The 22,138-nt window shown below is 34.1% G+C and overlaps 1 protein-coding gene and 1 non-coding gene across 4 annotated transcripts in view; both read left to right on the top strand.

The window, feature by feature from the left end:
* The window catches only part of ZBTB44 (zinc finger and BTB domain containing 44), a 66,914-nt gene continuing 44,776 nt past the window's right edge, over positions 1 to 22,138 (top strand). For 2 of the 3 annotated variants that reach the window (XM_006905786.3, XM_006905787.3), the window contains exon 1: positions 1 to 59. The gene's annotated coding sequence lies outside the window, so the exon portion shown is untranslated. Of the gene's footprint in view, positions 60 to 10,618; positions 10,640 to 22,138 lie in introns of those variants that run through there. The other variant, XM_015597542.2, reaches the window with a different exon arrangement.
* Positions 17,651 to 17,758, top strand: LOC112470956. The gene has a single exon (XR_003043096.1). It is a non-coding gene; the product is annotated as a U6 spliceosomal RNA (small nuclear RNA).

The following is a 22,138-nucleotide window of genomic DNA, read 5'->3' as shown; positions in this document are numbered from 1 at the left end:
CTGGCGGGGAGGAGGAGGAGGAGCACCAGGCCTCCGGGCCCCGGCACCGCCGCCCGCAGGTAATGAGGGAGGGTGGGGGAGGGCGAACGGGCAGCCCGGCCCGAGTGGGAGCACTGGCCAGCCGCTGCTCGCCGCCTGTGCCCTCGGGGTGCGCCCGCGCAGGAGCTGACACTGCGTGTCCCCCATCTGGCCGCTGGACGGAAAGGAAAGCTTGGTCTGGTCACCCCCATCCGCCCCGGGAGACACCCCACAGAGTCCATTTAATTCTTCGGGGAGGAGACTGGTCTTGGGCTCCACAGTTCAGGAGAAATTACCCTGATCTTCCAGGATGTGCTTCCCGTCGTTTGCATGCCCATTTGCCCAACACCCTAACCCAGAGAAGGCAGAGGTTTTACCTCCGCTCACCTGGGCGAGGCAAGGAGCCCGAGACCTGACTGTTTTTCCCCCTCTAGTGCCCTGCTTTTTTTTTTTCTCCTCTGGTATTGGAAAAAAAGGATGGCACTTATTAAAAAAAAAAAAAAAAATCACCTCTTTTCTATTCCTACCTGAGGATCACTCAGCATCTAGTCATTTTTTGCTGGCCTAACTAGAAAAATGGGTTACCTGAAGTGAGATGACAGGTACGTTAGAACTGAGGAAAGGAAATTACATCCTCGTGTTATATGACTCTTAACCAGAATTTAGAATAAAGCCCAATAATTGTGTACTTTATTGGAACTTGTTTATAAAAATGAAGGCAAAAATTTTTTTCAAACGTATGGGTAGATGAGTAGATCTGTTGCGTTCAGGAAAAAAATTCTCTTTGACTTCCACTTATTTTCTTACTGTTTTATTTGGATATAGGCTAATACCAAAAGTAAACTTCATAATTTGATAGATGGCAAATAGTTTGGATAGATAAGAGATTTTTATGGTTTCCTTTTGCCTAGGGTTTTAGTTGGAATTATTGGATTTTAAAAAATTTTATACAAATCTTCATTTTCCCCATTCACATTGACTGCCAGTGGATATTTAATTTTACCTAATGTAGTTTCCTTATCATGGAAAGTGAAAATAATGAAAGGAATGTTTCCCTGTAGTCTTGTATTTTAGGATGATTACATTAATTATAGAAACCAGATTTACTTATTTTGTGCAACATTGGTAGGCATTTTACAGTGTACTTAAATCTCAGAACACCCTAATGACTTAGATATTATTCCTTGAGTTTTATAGATGAGACAGAACTTGTGATATTAAGTAACTTGCCTTAGGCCACACATCTAGTTAAGTAATAGAGGTGAGATTAATACCCAGATATAATTCCAGTGTTGGTGTATTTTCTACTGGACCTCTCAGTACAGTTTTTTAAAAAAACTTTATTATAAAAATTTCAGTCTCAATGGAAATTGAGAAAAAAATGAATACTCCCACTACCTAGAGTCAGTGATTAACATTTTTGTCTTATTGTTCCCCCTCTTTTCTCCCTTTTCTCTGTGTCTCTCAGTGTGTAACCATTTGAAAGTAAGTTGCAAACATCATGCATGCATTCTCTAAAAACAAGCATATTCTCCTAACCCCAATTATCAACATGCAAATTTCCTCAGTATTCCAAAGTCTCTTTAGGATATCTTACCCCTTCCCCTAGCTGAATTCAGTCAAGATTCATGCATTTCATTTGATGATTATGCCTTTAGTCCTTAAAAAAATAGTATCCATCTCCTTTTTCTCTGGCAATTGACCAAATTAGTTGTCTTATAGACTACTCCCACATTCTGGATTTGTCTGTTTCCCTATAGTGCCATTTAATTTATTTCCTCTGTCCCCCTGAATTTCCTGTTACTGGAAGTCAGGTCTAAAGAAAAGCTTGATTAGCTTAAAGTTAAACTTTTGTTGGCAAGAATGTTTAATAGATGATGTTGTGTACTTCATTTTGCATCATATGTCAGCTTGCCACACTATTAATGATGCTAAATGTGACCACTTGATTAAAGTGACTACCAGATATATTACAAAGGTGTAGTTTACCTTTTTGTGATTTGTATGTAATCTTGGGGTAGTACTTGAACACCAAGCGAATATCCTGTCTTTGACTTTTGCTTAGTGATTTTAGCACCCATAGGTAACTCACATCAGTTATTTTACTGGAGATTTTCTGTAAGGAAGATTTCCTTTATTAACTAGAGGTGAACTAAAGTTTCTTCTAGAAATGCAGAGCAAATGTTTAATTTCTTCTCTTTAATTGTCAATATTCAGAGTAAAGAGCTGGGGAAATAGTCACCCCCAGTGGTGGCAAATGAGATTTTTTTTTTCTTTTTAACGAAGCTATGACTATGGGCTTGTGAGTTTTAATTTATGCATTTTTAAATAACTATTACAGTCATTTTTTTTTAAATAAGAAATTGTCTCAAATTTGGACAATAGGAGCCCTTTCAAGCAGGCTCCTGTTTCTTTCAACACTCCTGCTCTCCATTAGTCTTAGAGTGCTTTTTGGCATTAATTATCCTCAGCTTGCCTTGTTACTTTCTTTGTTTCATATCTGGAATGGGCTGTTTATCTAAGGAGTCTTGGTTCTTTTTAGTGAGAAATGGTATAGAAACTAAGATCTAGGTGTTTGGTGTATTCATTGCTGCTGGAGTGTCATTGCTTTTAGGCCCTTGCAGAGGAAAGAACTAAATTTGAATTTATGAATCATAAGTTCATAGTGATATATCCAGTTCACATTTAACATAACAGACTTTCCCTTGACCTCTTTGATTATCTAATTTTCTCTTTGTCTTAGATGAAAATCTTGGTACCTAAAAAAATTAACATACTTTATCCTATGTTAATTTTTAAAATCATTTCAAAATTGATATTACTACTCACAGTAAACTTCCAAGTCAAGTTTAAGATATATATTTTTTTCTTTAGCATTTTTCTCCTTAGAATATATTACATGAAAGATGTATATAATCAGAGTACTTAAATTAACTGTGTTCAGAAGTCACTTGAAATACTTTGCTCTGTTTGGTTATGCTACCAATTTGATATGGTTCGTTGGCTTCATTTTTTTATTTTAGGGTTTTCTTTTTTCAGTGTTATTTTTGAATATGTAAAATATATACATGGTTCAAAAGTTCAAATAATGTTTTTAAAGTATGCTTAAAGAAGCCTCACTCAAATTAGTTTCTAAGACAAAATATTCTTTACCTTTGCCATACCTTTTAATAGCTATTATGTTCTCATATATCTTAACTACAGAAAGATTAGCAGTGACCAAAGTATGTTACTTGAAGCAATATAGGAGTACTGCTTTTAAATTTTGCAATTAGATTATGATTCCTCTGGCAAAGAAAAGCACTAAGACTAATCTTTAGAGGTAAGCAGAGAAGTAGATTTCAAACTTGATTTTGCAAGTTTTTCTTGAAAACCATTTCTTTAAAGAGGCATGTATGTAGTTGGTAGTTTTATGAATCCACCTACTTGTATGCACGATGAAACTGACATATATATAATCTGCAAATATAAAAGGCATTTGGACATTTTTGGATTGGCAAAATTTAATAGAAATTATATTTATGTCTTTAAGTATGAGTTTGAGAGGGGTCAATGGTTATCTAAAATAAACAGTAAGGCAGTTTATCAGCCAGATGCTGAAAAGCGAATGCGTTTTTATGTGTGCACCACCACTGCCTTTAGTAAAATAAAGGGCATCTGTTTCCTTTAGAAAGTGGAGTGGGAAAATGAAGAATGTGTGTGCTTTGGATCCATTCACCCTCATTCTGTCTTTTATCTCAGTAAAGTAGACTGCCCAAGATTCTTAGAACACATAAGGTGATGAAAAAAAGGCCACTAATAGTAGCATAGATATGTATAACCTCAGAGCAGCTAGAGCCTGTTCTGTTAGATTGAATGAAATAATAATGATGGTGATGATAGTACTAACTTTTGTTGAAACCTTCGATAAATAAAGCACAGTGCTAAACATTTTATCCATCATCTCATTTAAATCTCACATTAACCCATAGATACCGCTGCTGATGTCTTATTTAGCAAGTAAGGAGCATGCTCAATATCCAGGTTTTAAACTTGAGTCTGTTGGTCTTCAGAGTTAGTGCTGAACTACTTTGCTACAGCTGACAACTAAATGTAATGTGTCATAAAATTCAATATATTTTTATTCACCTTGAATTAAAGGAACTACATGACTGGTTTTTGTCCTGTAGCAACACTGAAGATTGCCAAGAGGCCTGTGTGCTTGTCATGTGTATTACACATCCTTAGTATATCAGACCTTGCTTCAGAAACTGCATTAAATACCATTTTAATAGGTATTTTAAAGTAGAGCATCAAAAATCATTTTGGATTGATGGATTGATATGTGATAAAACGAGTATAGTAGAACATTAATGGTAGAGTCTAGGTCTAGCTCTTCAGGCATTAACCTGTAAAATTCTTTGAGTTTGCTGTATCTGAAATTTTTTATAATAAAACATTGGAATGACTAAAATATATTCTCATTATAAAACATTCACAGTTGTATAAAAACCAATAACCTGCTATGCCCTCTATGTTTACAATGGTCTTTTTATTCAACTTTTAGTAAGTCTTCTTGGCCTTGTAAAGGATAAAACTTTTGTTACTGAAAATGGTCAAGCATCTAAGACTATTGTAAAGAGGTTTTCTTTATTAGTTAGGGGGCTCCTAATTAATTAGGTTCCTTCCAGCTATAATTTTTAAATATGTATGAATATTTCATATATTGAATATATATGTGTATATATGTTTTCCCCCTGTCGTTTCTTGTATTTTGTTGACTACTATTGAGCATGCTCTTTATATAAGCTTTATGGGCTGTTTTCACTTTAAATGCCAACACATTCATGACTGAAACAGATAGTTCTTCATGTACCTCAGAATGATTGCTTGAAATTTATTTCCTGTTAAGCTGAAAGCCACATTAATTTTTCATTGTTCTTTAGAAACATTAAAAATACTTCACTCCATTTTAGGCAACTAGCTAGAAATCTCTAGATTCTTAGTCACAGAATCTAAAATAACAATTGTATATGTGCCTTTAAAAATATAAAGATGCATTAGATTTATATTATACTCTTGCTTGAAGGGCACATTGAGTATTAACATTAATTTTTTCTCTAACATTTATTATTATTGCCTGGGATGACCTTAGCTAGCACATTTTTACATAACTGATCCTGCAGTAAATCACTGACTTGTATCGCCGTATTTCACATTGATAATTCTCTTATATGAGCGAAAATTGGTGGATGAAACTTACTAATGTCTCATTCTTCTTGGAGAACATTTTCCTTATCTCTACATTGAATGTTCTTCCATTTGAATAACTTTATAGTTTTAAAAGAAAACCTTAAAATTACGTATGTTTGATACCCAATTAGTTTGCCATTTCAGTATTCTATCGCGCTATCCTTCTACAGGTATTAAATCGTATATTTCTTTTTGTTGACATGATATGCTATTCATTTGGTTTTGATAGTTTTTGATGCATTTATCATAACTACAAACATCTTTGGGTAGCATATAACCAAGACTATAAATTTCTGGAATCAAGATTTTGTGGAACTGCTACCTTCCGGTCTTGAAGCAATTTTAATACTTTTTTAAAATAATTTTCTCTTCTTTCTTAACCTGCTAAATATCTGATCCTAGCCTACTCTTACTAAGCAAGCATATTCATTAGTACTCTCTATTAAATATTTTATTTATGCTCCTTGATAAAATTAGGGAAATCTTCGGTCCAAAGAAAGAAAAAAATGTAAGAGTTTTTAGAGACACAGACATACTTGCTTTGCTTCCATTTCATCTTTCTCTTTTACTAGTGCATGTCTATGTGTTTTCTTCCACTTTTACCTTTTTCTCCTTTTTCCATGTTGACTCTCTGGGTTTTACCTTTTCCTTGGCTCTTTGCTTTTCTCCCTTACTGCTCTAGATCTTCCAACACTGCTCATTGACTTTTTGTGGCTTTCCATTGCTGTATGAGGACAGTTTCTTTTATCTTTGGTGCCTTTTATGTGCAATATAATACTACAAATCATACTTCTGTGAGAGTTATTTCTACTTACTGGTATCACTGTCTCTCTGTTTTTAGCCTACCTGGTATTGTTTCTTCCTCATTTCTTTCAGTTTTCTTCAACTAGGTTTACTTAGCTTTACTTTGAGAGGCAGTACAGCATAGGATTAAGAGCACAAACTATGCAGCCACCTACGTTCAAATCTTGACTCTGATACTTACTAATTGCGTTGCCTTGGGTTAATTACTTAACTTGTCTGTGCTTCATTTTCCTTACTGATAAAATACAGATACTAAATAATACCTATCTCTAAAGGTTGTGTGAAAATTAAATTATTTAATATGTAAAAAGTACTTTAAAAAATGTCTGGTATGTATTAAGTACTGTGTAAGTATTAACTATTAACTAATGATTTTTGTAATTAATTTTTTAGAAACCGATTCAAAGCTATTGATTATTGCCACTACAAATTTGTGGTCTCCAGTTTCATTTGGGTCTTCAACGCCTCTTAGCCATCCTTCTTTTTCTTTTTTCCACATATTTCTCATTTTTCATTTTTCTCAAAATTCTACTTTAACTCTTCTCTTTTGAACAGTGTGCCTCTACCTATAACTTCAAAGAGAAATAAAAGCCAAAGCTATCAGACAAGAACTCGTACTCCTTCTTACTATCCATCTATAAACTTAACTGTAACTTGACACTTTTTCTCCTCTTTTTTGCTATCACTGGATTTCCATCTGTTTAAGGCTAATTCTTTCACTCATGCACTGAATCCAGTTCCTTTCTACATATCCAGAGACCTGATGCTATCTGCTGTCACCTGTTCATGTATCTTTAACTTTTTCTTCTTTGAGTCTTTTTCCAACAACAATCAGAACATTCTCTGTATATTTTACTACAATTAAAAAGTATATCTGGGGGGAAATTTGTCTAGTTTCTCCCATTGTACAAAAATACCAGTGTCCTCCCTTGAGCCTTTATTTCTCTCTGGCTAACCCCTTGCTCTGTCTTTAGAACCAAACTTAAGATTGAATTGTCTATACTCACAATTTTCACTTCCTCATTTCTGAATACTCTTTATCTTTGTTTATTGCAATCTAGCATCTAACTCTGCTACCTCTTTTTTATGTGTTTTTATAAGATCATCAGTAACTCCTTGTGGCTAAATTGAATAGACTTTGGTCTATATCTTCTTTGACCTTTTACCAGTATTTGACACTGTCAACCACTCTTCCTTGAAATACTTTACACCCTTGTAATTCGGAACTTCCCACCATCCTGATCTTCTGTATATATCTTTCCCAGGTTTTCCTTCTGGAGTCCCACCCCTTTTTCCTTCTCTTTTTTTCCTTGCTAAGTCTAGCTAAAGGTTTATCTTTTTGCTTATCTCTTTAGGGAACCAAGTTTTGGCTTTAATTTTTTTCCTGTGGCTTGTCCATTTTCTATGTCATTTATCTTTGCACTTTATTTCCTTCTATTTATTTTGGGTTTCTCTTCCTCTTTTTGTGGAAGCTTATCAATTTTGCTTATCTCTTCAGAGAACCAAGTTTTGGCTTTAATTTTTTTCCTGTGGCTTGTCTATTTTCTGTTTCATTTATCTTTGCACTTTATTTCCTTCTCTTTATTTTGGGTTTGTCTTCCTCTTTTTGTGGCTTCTTAAGGTAGAAGACTTGGCCATATTTTTTTAATTGTAATGAAATGCACATTAAAAACTTACCACTGTAACCATTTTTAAGTGTACAGTTCAGTGGCATAAAGTACATTTACTTTGTTAAGCAGCCTTACCACCATGCATCTCCAAAACTCTTCATTTTGCAAAACTGTCCATTAAACAATAACTCCTCATTCCCCTCTCCCTGCCAACCACTCTTCTTGCTGTCTCTGAATTTGACTACTCCAGAGATCTCATATAATTGGAATCAGACATTATTTGTCTTTTTGTGACTGACTGATTTCACTTAGCATAATGTTCTCAAGATTTATACTTATTGAAGCACATATCAGAAGTATCGAAATTTACTCCCTTTTTAAGGCTAAATAATATTACTTTGTATGTATATACCACATTTTGTTTATCCACTTATCTGTCCATGGCTATTGTGAATGATTCTCCTGTGAACATTTGTGTACAAATAGAAGTTATGTGCCTACTTCCTACTTTCAGTTCTTTGGGATATATACCCAGAAGTAGAATTGCTGGATTATATGGTAATTCTATTTTTAATTTTGTGAGGAACCAGCCCACTGTTTTCCATAGTTTCTACACTTGCATGCCCATGAACAATGCACAAGGCTTTCATTTCTCTATATCCTTGCTGTAATGCTTGTTATTTTCTGGATTTTTTGTGTTGTTTTTATTTTGATAATAGCCATCCTAGTGGATATGAGGTGGTAGAGTGTGGTGGCAGGCCAGTAATTTTTAGACCTTTTTAGTCATAGATAGTACTATAAATTTTACTCTAAGCACTGCTTTAGCTGCATTCCACAAATGTCGATAATGTTGTATTTTCAATATGATTCAGTTAAAAATACTTTCCAATATCTCTTGTTGATTCTTTGATCAGCCTATGGCTTATTTAGAAGTATATTGTATTTCAAATATTTGGAGTTTTCTTGATAACTCATCAATTTCTAATTTCTTTATTGTGATAAAACATATTCTGTATACATTGATTCCTTTAAAATTTATTAAGATTTGTCTTATGGCCCATCATATGGTCTATCTTGGTGAACATACCATGTTGCTCTTGAAAGGAATGTATATTTTGCATCATAAATATCGGTCAGATCTAGGTGGTTGATGGTATTGTTCAGATCTTTTATATCTTTAATTTTTTTCTTTTTCCCAGTTCTGTCAGTTACCAAGAGGAGTATTAAAATTTCCAACTATTATTTTCAACTGTCTTTCTTCTTAATTCTGCCAATGTTTGTTTCTTGTATTTTGAAGCTTTGTTATTAGGTACCTGCACATTTTTTATTATACATCTCTGTATTTCTGGTGCTGTTTTTTTTGTCTTGAAGTCAAACTGATATTAAAAATAGCCAACTCCAGCCTTCTTATACTTTTTGTTTGCATGGCGTATCTTCTAACATACCTAACCGAAGTGTCTTTTTTTATTTATAGTGGGCTTCTTTTTTTTGTACCGTTAATGCAATTTTATTTTTTTTAATTTTTAAATTTTTTCAATTGCAGTTGATATTCAATATTATTTTATATTAATTTCAGAAACAGACTCATAGATACAGAGAACAAACTGATGGTTGCCAAACGAGAAGAGTTTAGGAGGCTGGACAAAAACGGTGAAGGTAGTAAGAAGTACAAATTAGTAGTTACAGACTAGTCATGGAGATGTGAAGTATAGCATAGTGAAAATAGTCATAATATTGTAATGACTATGGATAGTGCTGGGCGGGCACTAAACTAATCAGGAGAAATCACTTTGTAAATTATATAAATGTCTAACCATTATGCTGTAAAAGTGGGTTTCTTATAAAGAGCATATAGTTGGGCTTGCTTTTTTAATCCCAGTCTCTCTTTTAGTTGAAATGTTTAGTCCATTAAAATTTAATGCTGTTAAATTTTGCATTATTTTGAAGAGCAGATGTATTAGTTTGCTAGGGCTGCTGTGACAAAGTACCACCAACTGGGTGGCTTAAAGAGAAATTGCTAGTCTCACAGTTATGGAGGCTAAGAGTCTGAAATCTGAATGTTGGCAGGATTGGTTCCTTATGAGGGAAGAATTTGTTCTAGGTCCATTTCCTTGCTTCTCAGAGTGCCTTGGGTTGTGGCAGCATAACTCCAGTCTTCACATGGCGTTCTCCCTGTGTACAAGTTTGGCTTCAAATTTCCCCTTTGTATAAGGACATCCTAATTACTTCAGTTTAACTTGATTACGTTAATAAGGAGCCTGTCTCCAAATAAGGTAATGTTGTCAGGTACTGGGGGTTAGGACTTCAGCAGCATATTTTGGGGGAGGGACACGGTACAGTCCATACCAAGACACATTTAAGGTTGGCATTCGTGCAAAGGCATGTTGGGTAAAGCCACTGTATACTTTTGTACATACTTTAAAACATAACACAGTGGAACTTTTGAGTACTTAATGTGAACACTTAAAAACTCTTGAGAGAAAAAAAAACTTCTTTAAATGTTGATTGACTAAAGCTGACTTGAATTTTACTTGCTCACATTGAGGATCCAAAAGAATGAATGAGAAGATATGCCTTTTCTTCGAGTTTTCTTTTTAATAATAAAGATTTGATGTTAATAGTTGATATCCCTTAAGTACTACGATTGAATTCTTGTAAATGGTATCATGATGGGGTGGGAGGAGGGACTGGTATTGTAACTTTTTAGTCAGACAGACCTCTGTTCAAATCCTATTTTTTTATTATTTATTATTTATAGGACTGTGAGCAAATTAACCTTATGTTTCCTCATTTATAATTGGATTTTTAAAATCTTTTTCCAGAGTGACATAAAGACAATTGGTGGGAGTTACTCAATATATATTCCTCCCTTATAGAGAAATGAACAATCAGCATATGCAACTGTGGCTACCAGTGGTGAGAAGAAATTCTAATGATTTAACATTATTGGTTTAATTGTTATCATTTAACTCCAGGTAAATCTCAATCCTTTTCAAAGATCTAAACTAGAAAGGACTTATTTATGTAGTAAAATGATTAAAATCTTTATTTGATTAAAAAATAGCTTGTTATATAATTTAAATGGATATAAATGTCTAACCTCTCTGTGCTGTACACCTGAAACTAATGTAAAATAATATTGAATGTCAACAGTAATTGAATTTTTTAAATTTAAAAATAAATTTAAATGATTTTTTTTTTTAATAACTCAGATACATTAACCCATTTGGAATTCTTCCTGAAAACTTAATCAACACTTAAGGAAAACCCTTGGGAAATAAGCCATTGTCAAATAAAGGTCATGTACATTTTTATTAGTGTTAAGAGTAAGTAAAAGCATATTCTCAAATATGAGTACTTAATGTGAATCCATCTACAAACTGGTTCCTTTCATGAACAAATATGAAAATTTGTTTTTGTTTAATTGACAATGGAGTGACAAGTTTTATTAAAACATGATTTAAAATACAAGGTACTGTAATATTTGTAAAGAAAATAATAGTGAAAATCATCTTATTTTAACAGTAACTTTATAGAGAAGTAGTTAAGTTGTCATTTTCACTGGTCAACTCATAAATTTTCTATATAATTTTAGCATGAAGTTTTTACTTTGAGTCAGGTCTCTTCCATTCTTAAACCTGCTGTGTTAACAGGTTTTCTATAAAACGTTTGCTTGTTATATATGTTAAACTCTTTCAGATATTTCATATATTTTGTCTCATGTTTTTTTTTGTTCACCCCTTGCTGTTGTACTTTTATTAATGATGTGATCGAACATAAAAGAATATGTTTATTCCAGAAATAAGCACCATAAACCACAAACATTTATTCAACATTTTTTAAATGCCCTCTCTGTGTTAGGCAGTTATAGAATACACACAGGCTCAGTCTCTTCCTTCAAGTGGCATATGAAAATGATATATAGGAAAGCAAGATCTGTAAATGACTAATTGATCACCTATTGTACATAAAATACTCTAATGCATAATAGAGCAGTGATGTTTTTGTGGCCAAAAAGGGATGCCCAGTTAAGAATCACTGCACTATAATAATCAGTGTTACTGTTAAGAGTATAACACATGTAAATGGTGTAGAAATAGCAATGATTAAAAACTTCTGTTGATGTATCCACATGAAGAATTATACACTCATGTTCATAGCAGCTTTATTTACAGTAGCCTTAAACTGGAAACAAAAGTCTATCCACGGTTAAATGGTAAACATATTATGTACGTCCATACAATGTAATAGTACTCAACAATAAGAAACAAAAAATTCTTGAGCCTAACAACACATATGAATCTCAGAAATAATTATATCAGTGAAGTAAGCCAGATCAGTATGAAAATATATATATTGTACAATTCCATTTATATAAAATTCTAGAAAATGAACCTAGTGGCTCCTGGAAAGGGGCAGGAGGGAAAAAAACTTATGGGGGTCGTGGAAATGTTCTTTATCTTGATAGTGGTGATAATATATATGTCAAAACTGACCAAATTGTACATTTTAAATATATGCATCAATTATATCTCAAGCACACAAATTATTTTTAAAGAACCAAGTATTATAGATTCCAAAAATATATTGGAATTATCCTTGGAAAGACAGGGTACATACTCTGGTAAACCTAAATTGGTTTTATATCAAATGCCAGATCAGTAGTCAAGACAAAAAAATATTACAGGAGTTCAGTGGAGGGAAAGGCAGCATAGTGTAGTAATAAAATGAGGACAGGATTTAATTAAAGTCAGAGTTACTGATTTTGAGCCCCTGTTAGGCCATTTATTTTCTGTGATCTTTATGTTCCTTGGTCTTTAAAGAGTTTCCTCAACTACTTTGTAAGGTTTTTAAAACCCAAAGAAAATATATTTAAAAACACAGTGTAATCTGAAAAGTGACATCAAATGGAAGGTATTGCTGACATCTAGGGTGGAAGGAAGAACAAAATAGAGTAGTATTTGACCTGTTGAGAGCAATAAGGAGTAGTTCCCAAAAGGGACCAGAGTGGGGAATCGTAAATCTGTATGGTATATTCAAAAAATGAGCCAAAATCATTTTGACTGGGACAGCAGCCTAAAGCGGAAAGAATATGAGATATAAAGCAAGAAAGCTTAGCATCAGGATGTAAATTGCTATTTACTAGCCTTATGACCTTGGGTAAGTCATTTATTCTCTGAGCTTCAATTTCCTTATCAATAATGGGAGGATAACAGCCTGCCTTATCTTAAGGATTTTATGTATATGAAGTGCTGAAAAGAAAGTGCTACTAAGATTTGTTCAGTATGATAACGAAGGCATAAGGTAATTAGTGCTGGACTCAGATGATTGTGTTTTAGAGGATATTTGAATAATTCAGGATTTATTCAAAACTGGTGACACTAAAGGGAGGGAAACCATTCAAGATGCTGTTTAAGTAGTCTTAGCGGCTAATGGAGAAAACAGAATGGATCAGAGAAAGGTCTTAGTGTCTAAGTGTGTTGGGAAGAAAAGGGAAAGATAAAAGTTGTATTAGTTTCCTGTGACTATTGTAATAAATTATCATAAACTGGTTGGCTTAAAACAACAAATTTATTCTCTCACAGTTCTGGAGGCCAGAAGTTCAAAATAGGTATTGCTGGGTTGAAATCATTGTATTGGCAGGTACCCACACCCTCTGAAGGCTCTAGGAAAAAATGTATTTCTTGCTTCTCCCAGTTTCTGGTGGCTGTGGGATTTCTATGGCTTGTGGCCACATCACTCCAATTTCTGCCCATGTCTTCTCTGATATGTGGGTCAAATCCCCTTCTGCCCATCTCTTCTAAGGATGCTAATGGTTATATTTAGAGCTCACCTGGGTTATCTGGGCTAATCTCCCTATCTCAAGAGACTTAATCACACCTGCAAAGTCTTTGTCATTAAACATTTCTCAAATATTAATGTAAAACAGTAAAGTCCAGGGACTTGAACGTGGACATGTTTTGGAGAAGTGACCTTTTTTAGTCTACCACAGAAGTCAAAGATGACACCCAGGTTTTATACTTTTTGAAATGATGTCATCATTGGCCAGAGAACTTCAAGAGAGAGAGTACATTTGTAAGAAATGATGAGGCATTCATTTGGATCTGCTTAATTACCTATGGGATGTCTTTATGTGGGTACTCATTTTATGTATCAGAAAATCTTGAATCAAGTAGCTTAAACACTAAGGACATTTATTCAAAATAACAAAACAGTGAATCCTGGAGTAAGACAGCTTCAGAATTGGTTATTCATCAATTCAGTGACATCATCAAGGACCTACGTTCTCAACTTTTTGCTTTGCCATACTTAAGCTAGCTCTCTTTATGATTTCAAGATGGCCCCCACAATTCTAGGCCTTAAATCCAGGGATGAAAACACCTAGCCGGCTTGTTTAGTGTGACCTGTTTTATCAGCAAGGAGACCTAACCCTAATCCCTGAAGCTCCCTAGCAGGCTCTGTTCCTCTTGTCCAGATAAACATTTAAAACATTTTCTTCACTATCTTTTACCTAAATAGACCTGTTACATCTGCATTGCCAATTTGTTGAGGTAGCTAACCCCCCAACCCACCCCCTGCCAACATACACACACATTATATAGACACTTATCCTTTAATATTATTTTAAGTGATAAGTGAATTTTAGTACTCTTCGATGTGCACATTTGAAGATAGGAAACCAACTTTTTCTGGCCTGGGTAGAAGTTTAAATAGCAGCCCATCACCTTACTTAGCTTTCTTTAAGTTCTTGTCTACAAAGTCCTAACCATCTCCTGCTTTAACATTAAAGCAGTGGTTTAGTGTGCTGTGGGGACTCTCCTGGGGATTCCTGGAAACTTTCAGAGGGTCCAAGAGATCAAAACAGTTTCATAACAGCATTAAGATATTATTTGTCATTTCCATTCTTCTTCTAAAAATATTCGGTAGAGTTTTCCAAAGGTTACTTGAATGTAATACCGCAACAGACTCAATGCAAATGCAGATAAGGGAATTCAGCTGATCTAATAAACCAGACTTTAAGATATTTGAAAAAAATCAGTGCTACTTTTTCTGAGAAAATGTAGTTATTTAAAAAATAACGTTGTGATAGTGTAATAACTATATAGTGCTAGAGGCTAATTGAGGGGATCATGTTGTAAATTATATAAATGTATAACCAATATACTATATACCTGAAACTAATGTAAAATAATATTGAATGTCAACTCTAATTGAAAAATTAATGTGCTAACATCTAATGGGTTTATTTTTAAATAAATCAATTTTTACATTTCTAAATTTTAATTTATAATATGATAACTGTTCATAAATATAGTTCACATAAGCAAAAACTCTTTGGGATTTTTCGTAAAATTTAAGAGTATAAAAGGATCCTGACTAAAGAGTTTGAAGTTTTGCCATCTAGCGTTGATGCTACTCTAACCACATACTCAAAAGTGTTTCCATTTCCTCATTTTTCCTTGTCACTTGCTGATTATTATCAATTGTATAGATGCAGCATTATCAGTTATGTAGATAACAGCATCTTGTAAGATTTGTTGTGGGTACTCTAGAATCATTCATACTATTCAGTGATTTGTCCCATTCATGGGGGCAGCATACTTTCTCACTCTATTAACATGTTTAGCTCTTCATTTTATTTCCACCATAATCACATACCTCTGTTTATTAACACTTTTAGCTTTTTGTGCTTATTAACTATGCTGGATTTAGTAATATCCATAGCTACCTCAAAACTAAGCAGAGAATGAGCACACTAATGAAGACTATAGAGCAAAGACTAAATGACCTTGCAAGACCATCATCTCTTGGTTGTGGGCATAATTAACCCTCTTACTCTGGAGAATGACTTTGATTTATCAATAAACATTCCTAAGTAGTAGAATATCTAATATTTCTAGATTTGCCTCTGAAGGGAGAGTATTTGAGGATAGATTGCCAGGTTTTGACAGGAGGTGGTAAATCAAAACTGAGTAGTAGATTTTAAGTTCTGGGTGACTGGGCAATTGAGAGCATCCGTTATTAACAATTAGAAATTCTGCAGTGGAGTATCAGTTGAGGAAGAAGAATTTATGAGTTCAGTTTCAGATGGTGAATTTGAAAAGTAGCAGACATTCAATTGTCTAGCATTCTAGCTGGTCATTGGATGCCCAGAACTGAAGTTTAGGAAAGATGATGGGGTTAGAGATTTGAGATGAGTTGATAAGAGTCAGAGATCTATCAATAAGGGTACTTAATCTGTTACCCAGTGTTGTATCATGTTCTTGTGCATATACAGTGCGCTAGACACTGGGTGCTTTCCATGTAGAGATGGTCCCTGACTTATGATGGATAACATGATTTTTGACTTTACGTTGGTACAAAAGTGATATGCATTTAGTAGAGATCATACTTTGAATTTTCCTGGACTAATGATGTGTGATATGATGCTCTCTCTCGATGCTGGGTTGTTTTGCAGCAAATACTACAACTAAAACTCAGCTGTTAAAATTCTGGCCCAATAGGAGTTTCTTGTTTTTCAGACACTGTTTGCTATAGAATTTGCCTTTCTATTAGTTTGACATATTAGGAAGGTATTTACTGTAATGAGTCATAACTTTTCCCATCCTGATCTGTTTATTTTTAGTTCTATAAAAGCAGTTTGTCACTTTCAGAATAGTTGATTACTAGTTTGAACAGATTGAATATGAGTTCTAGAAGTAATAAAATTTTGTTTTAATGAGAACAATTGTTCCTATATGGAAACAGAATTATTCTTACACTATTATCAAATCAATGAGAAGAGTATTGTAATTTAGGAGTACTGGCGCCCCAGGTCTTGTTTTTAACTGTGATGTTTGTACAAAGCAATGGACTCCAAGAATCTGGGCTCCACGCCCATCTTCCATTAAGTTACTAACTTGGTATAGAATTTTTTTTTCTGGGCTTCGTAGCACAGCATCTACCACCTGATAAATGTTTGTTGAACTAAACCTAACTTCTTTTTTTTTTAATAAAGTATATATATGTATGTATGTATGTATTTATATTTAATGATGACATTGGTTACCAAAATCCAATAAGTTTCAGCTGTATACTTAGGCATCTACATATTTACACTGTGTGTTCACCTCCCGTAGTTAGATCTCTTTCTGTCACCACATTCTTGACCCCCTTTACTCCATCTACCTCCATCTGCCCCCTCCCCGCTCCCTTCTTATAACCATTAGTCTATTGTCCATGTCCATGAGTCTCTGTTTTAAACCTAACTTCTTAAACTCAACAATAGTAATCTTCTAATAGGCCTTTTGGCTTCTAAATTCAGATTCTTACATTCTATTTCTGAGGGACTTTTTCCCAGTTGAGGAGGGGAAAATTGCCTCTTTACAATCTTTTTTTCTCCATTCTTTGTCTTTTTAACCTCTAATATAGTATTCGAGCCATGAATAGTAATATCTACAGTATAAGAGAATGAAAACTGTCAGTCCCAGAGTCATACCTCAGTCTGACATATGGTCCCTCTAGAGACAATATAAAATACCAACTGTATCAAAACACAGTGTTTTTCCAGAGTTGATTTAGCGTGCCCTTTTTTTGAGCAACTTTAGTCAGGGTCCTCAGAGGAGCAGATCTTACCAGAAGTTTTGTGATTGGTATCTCTTTATCAGTTGTGAGTTAAAGCTAGAGCTTAAAGAATGGGGCTACCATCACTTAATTGTCACAACCTATTGTAAAGAACCATTACTAATGTATAGTACCATTAAGAGTGTGGCAATTATGAATTATTAAAGTATTTGTCTTTAGAGTTACTTCATTTTCATTTAATTCATAAACATTTATGAGGGATGAGTAAGCAAAATGAATTATATATTCATATTGTCTATAAGCAAGAATGATACAATGAAAAAATTTGCAGTAGCATACAATGTAATTATATAAATTTTACCTACGTATTTGCTGCCTTTTGAGTAAATGTGGGGCAGAGAATCAGAAAAAAAAATCCAGATATGCTCACTTCGGCAGCACATATACTAAAATTGGAACAATACAGAAAATTAGTTAGCATGGCCCTGTCCAAGGATGATACACAAATTCATGGAGTGTTCCATATTTTTTTAATCAAGATTACTTCTCAGCATCAAAGCTTAATTTTTAAAAGTGAGATTGAATGCAGTTATTTTCCTTATATAAAAATGAAAATCTTTAATATATTTAGATGGATGAACAAATTTCTTATATGCTTTGTAAAACTCTTTAGGGAATAGTAAGCCCAAATAAAGTCTGATGCTATTTGCATTTGTTTCCTAAAGTTCTTTTGAGTGTTGTCAAAATCTGGCCTTGCCAAAGAAGTTTTGGAAAGAGGTAATGGTACTGGTTGTGTAACAGTGTGAGTGTACTTAATGCCACTGAACTGTACACTTAAAAATGGTTAGGCTGGCAAATTTTATGTTAAATATATTTTATACAGTTTTTTCTTTTTCAAGTGGCCTTGCCAGGGTGATTGGTATAGTGGTTAGCCTTCTAAAGTGGCCTCGCCCATAGAGGTGTATCACACATATGAACATCTGTCATGAGTCATGGCTAAATAAATTAAAATACTGATAATTGCCAACTTGGAAAAGAGAAATGTGAACAGTTTGAAGTGGTAACCACCATATTCAAAATGATACTGTGAAATGCCAGAATTTTATGATTATGATAACTTCCATCAAATGATTTAAGTATTCGAAGGCAGTGAAACCAAATGACCTCCAATATTTCTCTCTTCCTGGAGATTCTTTGAATTTGTAAATAAACCTTGCTTTCATTAGTTTAAGTAGGGGGTTGAAAACCTGTGGAAACAACCCAAATGTCCCACAACAGTTGAATAAAGTATATACACAATGGGATATTATGCAACCTTTTAAAAGGAAGAAAATTCCAATACATGTGAAAACATGGACCGTGAAGACACGCTAAGTAAGCCAGTCAGTCACAAAGGTTTAGATACCGGATGATTTCACTTATATGAGGTACCTAGTGCAGTAAAATTCATAGAGACAGAAAATAGTGTGGTTACCAGAGGCTGGGGGTATTCCACTTTTTTTTCACTTCTCAAAATCATCTTATGTTTATTTTATATGTAATATAGTGCTTAACTATGCTAAGTGGAAGAAATAGGGAGAAGTATATTTTATCTCGGCTCAGAATCAAAAGTCTCTTGCCCATTTTTTCACTGAGTTTTCTTACCATTGAGTTGTAAGAGTTTTTTACATATTCTGGATACAACTTATTTGACATGTGTAATTTACAAATAATTTCTCTTAATGTTTTCACAGAGCGTAATTTTTTTTTTAATTTTGATGAAGTCTAGTTTGTCATTTTTTTCTTTTGATTGTGCTGTTGATTTAATGTCTACAGACTCTTTTCCTAACCCTTTACCCACTGCCCAGTCATAAAGGTTTTTTCCTATCTTTTATAAATGTTTTATAGTTTTAGCTTTACTTTCAGATCTGTTATCCATTTTGAGTTAATTTTTAGATAAAGTTTCAGTCGAGGTGTTTTTTGTTTGCCTGGGGGGAGGGTGTATATGGACGTTCATTTGTTGCAACATTTATTGAAATGACTATCTTTGTTGCATGGCTTTTGTACCTTTGTAAAACATCAGCCATGTTTGTGTGGATACATTTTTGAACTCTATTCTGTTGCATTGATCTCTGTGTCTATGCTTTGGCCACTACCACTCTGGATTACTGTAGCTTTATATAATTAGTCTTTAACTTAGTGTGATTGTTGTAATTTTTCCTTTTTCAAAACTGTTTTGTCTATTCTAGTTCCTTTGCCTTTCTATATAAATTTTAGAATCAGCTATCTATATCTACAAAAAATCCTGCTGTAATTGTAACCATGTTAACTCTCTAGATCAATTTGAATAGAATTGACATATCTACTATATTGTATCTTCAATACATGAACATGTCTCTTCATTTACTCAGGTCTTCCTTGATTTCTTTTATCCGTGTTGTATACTTTTCAGCATGTAGGTCCTATACATGTTTTGTTAGATTTATATTTAAGTATTTTTTTTCTGGAGCTATTGTAATGATATTAAATTTTGTTTAAATTTAGATTTCCTATTGTTCATTGCTACTATGTGAAAATACAGTTGACTTCATTATGTTAACCCTGAATCCTGTCACTTATTATTAGCTCTAGGAGGCTTTTTTTTTTTTTAAGATTCCTTGGATGTGGATAATCATATCTAAATAGGAACAGTTATATTTTTTTCCTTTCCAATATATGTACACTTTTGGGGGCTTTTTTCCCTTGCCTTTTTTCCTGATCTTAGGAGGAAAGCATCCAGTCTTCAACCAGTAAGTTTTTTGTAATTGCCCTTTATCAAGCTGAAGAAGTTTGTTCCTTTCTATTCCTGATTTGCTAAGAGTTTATCATGAAGGAATGTTTTGCTTTTTTTGTATCAGTTGAAATTATCATGTGATATTTCTCCCTTAGCCTCCCTTAAATTGATTGATATTTTAATATTGAACCAGCTTTATAATCCCAGGGTTAACCCCATGTCCTCTTGATTGTGGTATTATTATTGTTTGTATTGCTGGATTTGATTTCATAGTCTTTTGTTGAGGATTTTTTACATCTGTGTTCACAAAGGATATTGTTATGTAGTTTTCTTTTTGTACTCACTGTCTGGCTTTGATATCAATACCGTTGGCTTCATAAAATGAGAAGTGTTTGTTTATTTTCTGGAAGAGATTAAATGATTGGTGTTACTTCTTTGAGTGTTTGGTAGAATTCTGTAGTGAAACCATCTGGGCCTTGACATTTTCCTCTTTAGAAGGATTTTAATTATGAACTCAATTTCAGTAATAGTTATAGGATTATTCAGGTTACCTAGTTCATCTTGGTTGAATTTTGTTTATGGTTATCTCAAGAATTGGCCCATTTTATCTTTGTTGTCAAATATATGTGTGTACAGTTGTCTGCAGTATGCTGTAGTGTGTTGAAGGAAAAATTCAACAGTCATAAATTTTGAAAAGATCTGGTTGGATTTATTTAGCAATTCTTAAATCTGGCAGCAGCCAGTCTAGAGATAAAGTGGAGCTCCCAAAGGGTTGTATAAAGTGAGATTGTTTTCTAGACCAAGGTGAGCAAGAACAAGAAAGTTATACAGGGCATCTGCTGATGGGGTAAAAGCAAGGTTACTTTCCTGCTTTACGTTCCTACTTTCCAGAGAGAAGAGATGTCTTGCAGCCGGGTTAGGTAACTTGTGCTATGCAGGCAAGCACTGTTTGGTTGGCTTAGGCCTTTCTTTTCTGGGAAAGCTGAGCATGGAAACTTCAGTTCCAGTTTGCTGACATGGGGTTTAGCATAAGCTTCTCTATCTTGGGCCTAATCTGGACACTTCAACAATTGATATATCCCCTCTTTCGTTCCTGATATCAGTAATTTTTCTTTTCTTTTTCTTTGTCAATCTTGCCAGTGCTTTATCAATTTTGTTGATCTTTTTAAAGACCAAACATTTGGTTTTATTGCTTTTTCTCACTTTACTTCAATTTTATTGATTTCTGCTCTTTATGAATTTGTTCTACTTGCTTTGGTTTTATTTTGTTCTTTTCTATAGCTTCTTAAGATTATAGCTCTACTGATTTGAAACTGTACTCATTTTTTTTATATAAGCTTTTAATGGTATAAATTTCCCTCTAAAGGGGTTCTGCATTTAATTCTAATGTGGGAGGGAGGGTCCCTACATCTTCAACACCACCTGGGGGTTCTACAATTTAACTCAATTCTGACACTATCCAAAGATAGGGTCAACCTCTCCAGTTAAGGGGTTAGTCCTTTGAAACCTCCTCCTTACTGCATATGCCAGTCAGAAGTTCAGGTTGTCTCACCTGTGCTTCTGAGGACCAGCTATAGATTGAAAGTTCCAACAGCCCCCTCCTTGGGTTCAATTAATTCAGGAGAGCAGCTCACGAAACTCATGGCAACATGTTACTTGTTAGATTACCAGTTTATTATAAAAGGATATAATTTAGGAACAGCCAGATTAAAGAGATGCATAGGACAGGGTATAGGGAAAGGGCATGAAACTTCCATGCTTTCTCCAAGTGTGCCACTCTCCCCAAATTTCCACATGTTGAACTACCCAAAGCTCCTTGAACCACATCCTATGGGGATTTTATGGAGACATGATGGATTCAACCTCCAGCCTCTCTCCTCTCCCTGGAGGTCATAGGGGCAGAAATAAAAGTTTCAACATTCTAATCATATGGTTGGCGCTCAACCTGCCACCATCCTTAGAGATGTTCTGAAAGTCAGTTCATTAACATAACAAGAGACACCTTTGCTGCTGTCATCACTTAGGAAATTCTAAATGTCTTAAGAGCTCTGTGGTGGAAGTGAGGATGAAGACCAAATATATATTTATTAATAATCACAGTATCACATCTTCTAAACTCTTATTTTTGCTTCATCCCATAAATTTTGATATGTTGTTT

The sequence above is a fragment of the Pteropus alecto genome, unplaced genomic scaffold (genome assembly GCF_000325575.1).
Source record: "Pteropus alecto unplaced genomic scaffold, ASM32557v1 scaffold210, whole genome shotgun sequence".
NCBI classification, from domain to species: Eukaryota; Metazoa; Chordata; class Mammalia; order Chiroptera; family Pteropodidae; genus Pteropus; species Pteropus alecto.
Note: the sequence above shows the minus strand (reverse complement) of the source record. Positions and strands in the feature narration are given on the sequence as shown.